Genomic DNA, 10,515 nt, shown 5'->3' with positions numbered 1-10,515 from the left:
ATTAATAAATCTTCAAAAAAAAAGTTCATTTACAGTGCAACAAGGTGTGTATTCTTATGTGATTCTGCATTCCATGGAGGGGAATTATCTCTCTGGATGAGGTCAAGTTCATTATATTTACTGCTGACATTTCGCATTTTATGAATATACACAATTTTGCTATCTTCCTATTGACATATCTGTGATTGATTCCAGATTTTGTCATAAACTTTAGTGCAGATGTCTGCTGGGGCACATAGGCAAGAACTTCCCCAGAGTAGAAGATGAGAAATAGGACTACTGGGCTCCACAGGGGAACCCAAGCCATACTAATTTGACCCAAGATTTGTGTACAAATAAAACTTTATGAGGAAAGTGTTGAGAGTTCAATTTGCTCCTGTGTTTATTCTGAAAATAAAGCAAACTCAGCTGATGGTAAAAAATAAGGACTGAAGGTCACATTTTTTATTGCAAAGTAACCAGAATTTTCTTTTCAGACTATTACTTCCTCTACTTTTATTTACTTATTTTTTAAAGATTTATTTATTTATGGATATAAGAAATGGAAGTGTAAGCCAGAGGTGTGGGGGGTGAGAGGATTCACCAGAGACAGAGTGGGGAGCAGAACAGGCAGATCTACTGAAATACACTGCTGAGGGGAGCAACGGGTGAGACAGGAGGGGTCTGCTGTGCCATGTGGGTAGCTTCCTGGTCAGGGATCCAACTCGTGCTATAATGGCTGGCGATAGCTTGATAGCGCTGTGTTTTTAACCCCTGCGCCACCAGTGAGGCACTGCCTCCACTTTTTTTAATTCAAAAGTTAGCATTATACTTTTAACATGTACACATAGATAATGCTTTCTCTTAGCATAGTATTATTTTATAAGTTTGAAATATCTGATAATTAGAATAAAAGAAGGAATGAAAAAGGAAGAATAAATAATAGAAAATAACAAAAGAAGCAGAGGAGAGAAATTGGAAACTAGATAACATTTTGGAGGTTCAGGAGATAAAAGAGATGTAAGCAACACGTATAGAAAATAAAAGCTTAAGAGATCCTGATTAATTATTGTTCTGCAACAAATTAGCCTAATATTTAAGTAACAAACATCTTAAAATAACAAACATCTGTTCACTCAAAGAGATGATATAAAGATAAGCAACATGGAGTAGGTGCCAATGAGAGAAACTGGATAAAGAGAAAGATTTTGCAAGATGGAATAAGGGGTTATTGGTGAAGAGATGGAAATGATTTTGTTAGTTAAAGTCCCACAAGAGCCAGATGCCAAGATGGGGGTAAAAACAGCTGTATTTTATTAGAGAAAACACCTGTCAGAGAACATGGAGAGGGAGCCAGAAAACTGGGAGAACCAGCAGACCAAGATGCAAGTCTGACCCAAGTGATGGTGAGAAGAGAAGGTTTGTTGAACTGTCCTAGACCAGCAGAAAATTTTGTGAAGTTGAGCAGGCCACAGGAAGTCCTCTGCACAGCCAGCCATCAGAGGGATCCCTGCGTGCCAGGAGCGGGCTGCCTCAGTGTCTCTGCTGAGACAGTCACCATCTGGAAACAGCACAGGGGCACAGGGTTTCTGCACCAAAGCTGCATGGACTTCAGCACACAGGAGCAGGAGTCCTTGGGGCTTACCTGAGGACCCAGACCTTCCTACCTGATCAGTGTAGGCCCTTCAGTTATGGACTGATCGTATCCACCCCCAAGCCATGGCAGTCAGGAAGAACTAACCGCTGGATCACTTTGATCTTGGACTTCAATCACCAGAACTGTAAGCAATATTTTTTTTTTTAAGTCACCCAACCAATCACATTTTGAAGAGCCTTTCTCAGTGTGGATGACTACACATGTGCAATCACAATTACAGGGAGCAAGGAAGGAACCCCAGTCTATCACCGGCTTATCCTGCCCATGTGTGTGACAGCAGCCCCACCCTTGGATCAGCATCAATTACTGCTGCCCAGAGAAAGGGAGACCCCTCTTTCTCACCTGCTGGGCACATGGAGTCTACACTTCCCTGGCAACAACTCTAGTTTGTAGAAGTGTAGTTCAATGAACCTTTATTGTGTCCCCCTTTTGAGAGACAGGACCACCTGCCCTACCAAACCCATAGTTGCAGAGACAAGAAACACAAAATCCCTCAGTAGATGATGGAAATGATGGCAAGCAGGGCCTCCATGGACTTGATCTTGGTCTTGGACTTGTCAGCGGGCTGTACTCTTCCTGATAGCACCACATAGAGAACTGTGACTCAGTAAATCCTCTTTTTTCTGAAAGCTGGGACTCTACCTGTTGATGGCATTTCTCAAAGCAGGCCCTTAAGGTGCCCCCTCAGAAGGCCCGTCCAGTGTTGTGTGACCGGCAACCCCTGAACGGTGCAGACTGCAATGTGCCCAGTGGATCCCATGCTCATGCCCATCCCGCTCCTCCTTCCTATGAAGTGTGTTCCTGGCTGGGTGCAGGGCTAAGAGCAATCCCATGCCAGTGGATCAGGCATTGCAATGGTATTTACAAATAAGAAGTGAAATTTTTTCCAAAAACCAGATATGAAATCTGACGTTGGGAGAATAATTAGCTCATCTTATGACCTTAAAACCAGCGCTGCAGAGGCTGCAGGCAGCTTTGCAGCCCAGCGCTCAACTGCTATGCCACCAGGGGAAGCCCAACACTATTCTTTCAAACTTTTCAATATTTGAAAATATTCCCAATACGGAAAACATTTAAAAACAGGATTTCCAATGTCTCATGAAAAGTTCACGGCATAATGCTGACATAAAAACAGCATCCAGTGGTGTGTGTGTGAGTGTGTGTGTCTGTATAAGTCACCTGTATTTTGAAGAATACTTTCAGGACATGTAGAATTCTTGTCTGACAGCTCTTTTCTATCAGGACCTTCCTTGATTATGTCACTCCAGCTGCCCTGGACTCCACTGTTTCTTGTGAGAAAACAGCCACTAATCACTTCATTTCCTTAATTTTTTACTGGTTTGTATCAAATCACTTTATAGTGAGTAGCTAAACCACAAGGATCTGGCATCTGGCACAGTGTCTAGCAGGGAAGCATCAGGAGGGGCCTCACTCAGAGACTCCAGCTGTGGGTCCCACGAGGCTGTGATGGGAATGAGATGTTGGCAGATCTGAGCAGTCGTGATCAGCATGGAATGACCTGCCTCAGAGCTCATGCGTGTGGCTCCTGGAGAAAACCCTCAGTTCCTTGTCCTGTGGGCATCCCCTTACATGAGGGTCCACTGTGTGCAGGGAGTCACCCCAGAAAGTGACCAGGAGGGGAGACCAGGCCTGATGCTGTGACGTTGTGGACTGAGTGACACAGATGTGGGTGAGAGACCTGTGAGGAGGTGACAATGGCGGTTTTTGTCATGATTTTGGTTTTGCTCTTTTCCTCCCAGACTTGTCTGGTTGTTTCTGATCCTTTTCTGTTGGTCCCCACTGGAAGGTGCTTTAGACTTGAGACAGGCTTTGGGGCCTTGCTCTGGGCCAATTCTGCTTGGGTGGACTTTTACCCACAAGGGGACAGGTAACATTGGGTGCTTGATTTAGAAACTATATTCATTGTCTTTTCGGTATTGTTTCCTAATTGTATTAAAGTTCCTTCCCATTAAAGTCTCATGTTTTCTGTTGATGTGGCAGATGGCAGAACCTACTTCGAGCAGGCAGGTTTGCGGGGTCTGGGCTGCCCCTCTCCCTGCCCTGTAACAGTTGGGCCAGTTTGCACTCTCACCAGCAATGTAGGAGAGTTCCTTTTTCACCACATCCTCCCCAACATTTGTTGTTGCTAGTCTTTTTGATATGTGCCATTCCTACTGGTATAAGGTGTTATCTTATCATGGTTTTGATTTGCATTTCCCTGATGATAAGGAATGTTGAACATTTTTTCATATGCCTGTTGGCCACTTGCATTTCCTTTTTGGAGCAGTGTCTAATTAAGTTCTTCTGTCCTTTTCTTGACTAGATTGTTTACTTTGTTGAGTCATGTGAGTTCTTTGTGATCAGTCCCTTATCAGTTGTATGGGGTGCAAAGATTTTTTTCCCACACAGTAGGTGTCTCTGTTTTGGTTAATGTCTCTTTTGCTGTACAGAAGCTTTCCTTTTGATGTAATCCCAGCTGCTCATCTTTTCCTTCACTTTCTTTGGTTTGGGTAATGAGTCTCCAGAAATAAAGCCACACATATATGGACAACTAATCTTTGACAAAGGAGCAAAGAATATGCAATGGAACAAGGACAGTTTGTTCAATAAATGGTGCTGGGAAAACTGGGCCAACATAAGCAAGAGAATTAATCTAGACCACTACCTCACACCATGCACAAAAATCAACTCAAAATGGATAAAAGATCTGGACATAAGACCTGAAAACATAAAATATATAGGAGAAAATATAGGCAAAACCCTCCAAGACATACATCTCAACTCCTTATATTTCTTGTCAGAATCTCCACCCCAACCCATACTTAGTTCAAATTTCACCTGGGGCTATCCATCCTCGCTAGCACCTTCCTCTAGGGGACTCCACCTGTAACAGGCTCCTGGAGGAGTGAGGAGAGGAAGGATGTAGGGATTTAGGGGACAGAGGTCAAAAGGAGTGAAAATGGAGGAACCAGGGCCTCCCCTGGTGGCGCAGGCAGTTGAGCACAGTGCTCTGAAGCTGGCTGCAGCCTCTGCAGCACCAGTCCAATCCCAGCCAGCCAGTGGGGGTCCTACATGGTGTGGCAGACCTCTCCTGTCTTGCTTGCTGCTCCCCTAAGCAGTGAATTTCATCAGTCTGCCTCTTCTGTTTCCCGCTCTGTTTCTGGTGAATCTTCTCACCCTCCCTCTGATCTGGCCTGTACCCCAGTTCTTGTATAAATAAATAAATAGGGCCTCTCCAGTGGCGCAGCAGTTGAGCACTGGTTTGTGAAGCTGCCCACAGCCTCTGCAGCTCCAGTTTGATCCCTGGCCGCCAGGCGAGGGTCCCACATGGCGCGCGTCTAGGCCTCTCCTGCAGCCCGCTGCTCCCCTCAGCAGTGTATTTCTTCAGTCTGTCTGTTCTGTTCCCCGCTCTTGCTCTGGTGAATTCTCTCACCCTCCCATGCTTCTGACCCAGTGCTTGTATAAATAAGTATAAATTGTACATTTCCTCATTCCCCTTCCCTTGTAAATAAACCTTTTATTAAGTACCCAGTGCTTGTATAAATAAATAAATTAATTAATTAATAAAAAATAAATAAATAAATCTTAAAAAAAAGAAAGAAAATGGAGGAGCCACAAGGTGGGGGCAGGGAAGGATCAGCTAAGTGGTCACCTGGGTGGGAGGAATGGTCTGTGTGGGGAGAGGCTCAGGGGTTTCTAACTGGGGCCTGGGGGAGTCTCTACCTTGAGTGACAGTTGCACAAGGTTTAGCTCTATACTTAGGTTTAAGGGTTTCTGCATACTTAGAGCTGTGGTGTAATTCAAATACACGTGGAAAAAAGGGAAAAGAAGAGGGGTTAATTTAGGGCATTCCCTTCTTCCAGAGCAAGCCCCCCTTATGCTGAATCAAGTTGCCCAGAGAAGGGGAGTCAAGCTGCCCACAGACGGGGAGCTCAAGGCCTGTGCCACCTGAATGGGGTGGCCCTGTGCCCTCACCCCTGATTCCAGAGCCCCTCCCTGTGCTGGGCCCTCACAGCCAGGTCTGAGTCCATCTCAGCTCACAGCCATCACCCCCCTGGACAGTCTCAGGAGCTTGACCATAAGGGTCCAGGGTCACAGGACCCCGTATATTATGGCTGAGTCATACTGTTAGGGGGAAGGGATGTCCTGAGCTAATTCCATACAGGCTTTGTGGACTCCACCCCCACTCCAGACCAAAGCCATCAAGACATTGGGAAAGACAAACCCCATCATCACCAAAGGGAGGGTTGCTGGAACCTGAGGGTGGAGTTAAGCAGCCAGGTTTGGTATAAAACCAGACACCTGGGCCTTGGAGGTCTCTCTCTCTCTTCACTTCACGGCTCTTGGCTTGCCGCCAACTATCAGCATGCCTTTGGGATTCCAGGTCAGTGGAATGGGTAGGACACATTTAAGACTTTATCTCCCTATTTTCTCCCTGAGTTGTACATTTCCTCATTCCCCTTCCCTTGTAAATAAACCTTTTATTAACTTTTTGTGTGCGCCTGCAGTGGAGTATTAATAAGTCCCTTTTAAGTGCAAGGGTGAGGGCCCACAGTCAGGCAACCCATTTTATATCGGGGTTGCCCTGTAACAATACCTTTACTTGGGCAGAATAGTGGATTCTGGACCTAAGTCTGGGACCAGAAGGACTTCAGGGCCTGAAATCCTGCCATCTGGCCAGAGCACCCTCTGGTGCAGATCTGCAGAGGCAGCAGGTGCTCTGACCCCAAGCACTTTTGGTGGTGTGCCCCTTTCTGAGAGGCTGCTTGGCTCCTCATCTGGAGTGAGCCAGTGAGTTGCTCCCTCCCATCCAAGCACCAAGGCACCCCCAGTCCCATCCCATACCAGAGAACTGTCTCTCTTCCTGCCCCAGCCACACTCAGCTTTAAGGGGTTCTGCTCCAGACACTCACTCATTAGCATACTTACTCCACACCTGCTGTGTGCCAGGCACTATCTGGGCAATTTGGGATATTTCAACAAAGGAAGTAAGATCCCTCCCCTCCCAGAGTTAACACACAAATTGAACACCTGACAATAAACAATAAAGCAACTGTCAGTAATCAGGGTCAAACAGTAAAGGGAGATTTAGAGAACCAACAAGGTAGGGGAGATGAGGGAGCCAGGTGTGATATAAAATGCTATCTTCAGGGAAGACTTTCCTGTAGGTGACATTAGAGCTCAGACCTGAGAGGGGAATGCTGGGATTTATAGCAGTGAGTCCTGTCACTGGAAGAGAGAGTGTTCTAGAATCAACCTTTGCACAGTGCTGGCTCTGATGGAGAAGCCCTGAGGCTGACGTAGGAGTGGAAGGGAGGGGGTGATAGGGGACAGACTTCAGGAAGCATCTCCTGCTGAGGAGCTGTGGGGTCAGGAGAGTAAAGTTGTGCTGGGACAATATGAAATCCAAACACTGGGGGAGATGAAGGGACTGTGAGTGGAGGGGAGGCTGAAGGGTCCACCCAGTCATGTCTGTGTTCACCCTCTCCTGCACCCAGTGTGAGGGGTCAGGGATCTGACGTGGTCAGCAAATCCGAGTCCCTGGATCTGGAGCAAAGTCACCACATTGTAAAGGACACAACCAGGCCTCTCCCTGGAGTGGACAAAGCCAAACTCTAAGCCACGAGAAATGTCTTTGCACAGAAGACTTTGTTCTAGGAGGCTCTCAACGGAGTCAGGGGAATCGGCACCCCAAACAACTCACTCCCTGGATGGAGGCGTGCTGGGATGTACAAGGGGTGAAGGAATGTGAGGGAGGGGCAGGGGTTCACATCTCAAGGCCCAAAGAGGTGCCCACATCTAGGTGACAGAGTCAAGAGTTTTGGGAAAGACAAATACAAACAACGATGTGTCATCACAAAATTACTAGCAGGAAAATATCAAAAACCTCATAGAAACAAGTCCTGACCAGGAGCAACAGGAACCCTCATTCATTGTGGCAATATACAAAGTGGCACTGTCACTAGGGAAGAGGTTTGAAAGTGTCTTTTAAAGCCAAACACAGACCCACCATACAGTACAGGGAGCACTGGCCCAGCTATTTACCCAACTGATCTGAAAACTTGTATTTGTACAAAAACCGTACATGTATCTAAATGTTTATAGCAGAACAACATCTAAATGTTTATAGCTCACTATGTGTGAGCTGCCCAGGGAAAAAACTCAAATTCAGGGACATTATTCCTGACGGTACTCAACCAAAAAATGGAAAGTCTGAAAAACTGCTTGAGCTAGAGGCGCCTGAAGGAGACATAGCTGGAACTTACTGAGATCCTGGATGAGATCATACACATGAAAAGTAAAATTAATGAACTGCAAATAGGGCATGGAGTTTAGTAAACGTGAGTCAGTATTGTCATTAGCTGCACAGAAACACTGTAGCCATGTAAGATGTTAACTATGTGGGGAAAGAGTGTGGGATATAAAGGAAATAAAGGAAAGCTACCTTTGAAAATTTCTCTGCAGGGCCTCCCCGGTGGCGCAGCGGTTGAGCGCTGGGTTGCGAAGCTGCCCGCGGCCTCTGAGGCGCCGGTTCGATCCCCGGCTGCTCCCCGGCCACCGGAGGAGGGTCCCACATGGCGCGCAGACCTCTCCTGCCGCCCGCTGCTCCCCTCAGCAGTGTCCTTCGGTCCTTCTGCCTGCTCTGCTCCCCGCTCTGGCTCTGGTGAATCCTCTCACCCTCCCGCGCCTCTGACTGTACCCCGTGCTTGTATAAATAAATAAATTAAACCAAAAAAAAAAAAAAGAAACTTTCTAAAAAAAAAAAAAAAAGAAAATTCTCTGCAAATACAAGTTTTAATGTAATTTTTAAAAATAGCCCTCAATAAAGTAATAGGTTGTAGAAAGGAAAAATGGTCTACTTTGCAGTTTTCCCAGGTATTGCTGTAAAAGACTGGAGAGAGGGGTACAGGGGAGAAAAGCTGGAAACCTCACACCCAGGGCAGGCTTCGGAGTCTCCTCTCCTCTGAGCCCTGCTTCTCTGACTCCTCACAGAGCATCTCACCCCCAGGACGCCGCCCTCCAGGACCCCCAACTCTGCCCACCTCAGCCCCCGCCCCGTCCTGGCGGCTCCACCAGAATCCGGAGCAGCGCGGCAGCGCCCCCGTGTGGCCACAGGGCTGAGCGCAGGAGACCAGAGCTGCCCTTTCTCCTGCTCAGCCAGGCCCTCCCCAGGCTCCCTGGGCTCCCAGTGGCAGGACAGGCCTACTATCAGGTTAGGGGCCCTCAAATTGACCCCCTAGTGAGTTATTATGGGTACAGGTCTCAGGAAAGAGCCAAGTGTCTAGGTCATAACAGTTGCTTCCCCCGTTCTGGGTCCCCAAATTATACAGTTTCCCTCAATCTCTTTGGATGAGAACTTGGACTCCAGAGTTCTTGTTACTTGTTCCTGCTTCCAGGGAAGAAAGTGCCTCTTCATGAACATTAGCCCCAAATTCTCCATCCATAGGGTGAGGGAAGGGGCCAAGTAATAGACTCTCAGGCTCTGTTCTAGACCTTCTGAGTCTTCATGAGCGTCCAGGTGACTCCTGTGCTCACTGAAGTGAAGGGTCCCTGGTCTCCGTGTCTTCTCCATGTGGGGTCAGACTGTGCAGGCAGCTCTGGGGGGTGTCTGCTCTGATTGCTCATCACTGTGGAATCTGGGGTTTAATTCTGCTCCTTTCTCTCCCTGAGTCATCACTTCCTGGGTGACCCTTACATACTCAAGACTTTAAATATCATTGACATCACATCACCTCCCAGATCTATTTCTTACCTCAGATATTTCACCTGTGCCCCAGACTTCTCTGTCCAATTGCCAACATCACTTTCAATTCTAATAGATCTGATTCAACTTTCCTAAAGTGAACGCCTGGGATGCCCACATATGGGTCTTCTGGAGTTTTCCCCATGTCACTGAGGCTCCACCAGTCTACCTGCACAGTCTGAAACACTGAATGTCATCCTTGACCCCTTTCTCACAACCCAGCTGGTAGGAAACACCGTGAAGTCCAGGTCTACATATGCACAGTCCTGTCACTGCCACCAACCTCCTGGGACCTGCACTGCCTTCCTCCATTTCTCTTCCCACCTCTCACCCTTCCATGCTGCACAGCAGCCAGACTGAGGCTACCAGAGAGAAGTGCATATCTGTTCAGAAGGTCTTGTCACCCCACATCTTACTCACAGAGTCAAACCTTCCCAACATCCTCGAGGCCTGGATGATCTGCGTGCACACAGATCCCATCTCATTTGGCCTCTGCTCAGCCCTTGGCCTCTTTGCTCATGTCAGTCACACAGTCACATTCCTGCTCGGGCATCTACACTGGAGGTTGTCCTGCCTGGACTGAACTTTCCTGCACATCACATCTTTGTGGGCAATGTGGCCATCAGACTTCTCAAAGGTCACTTCAGTGAGACCCACACTGACTACACTGGGAAGAAAACCATCTTGTCCCAACACACTGACTCTGGTCACCTTTCCACATCCTCTACCCACTTCTAACCAGACTTGTGTGGTTTACTGGCTGGTCTACTGTCACAGAGTCCCCAGTCTCCCCTCCCCACTAGGACACACTCTCTGCAGGCGGCAAGTTGTGCATGTTTTTAGTTCATTAAGTTTTCCTAGATGCAAAAGCAGTGAGTCACACATCTGGTGCAACAATTATCACTGTGTCATCAGTGTAGGGCCTCTCTGTTCTAGAGAGTGTCTTTTTGCCTATGTGGCACATTGCACAGGTCTATTTCTTTTGGAAAGAGGTTCCTAGGTCAGAAGTGCGGGGGTGGTATAGGTGTGAGGATTCACCAGAGACAAAGTAGGGAGCAAAACAGGCAAATTTACTGAAAATCACTGCTAAGGGGAGTAGCAGGCGAAACAGGAGAGGTCTGCTGCACTATATGTGG

This window comes from Talpa europaea, assembly GCF_964194135.1.
Source record: "Talpa europaea genome assembly, chromosome: 2".
NCBI lineage: Eukaryota > Metazoa > Chordata > Mammalia > Eulipotyphla > Talpidae > Talpa > Talpa europaea.
Note: the sequence above shows the minus strand (reverse complement) of the source record.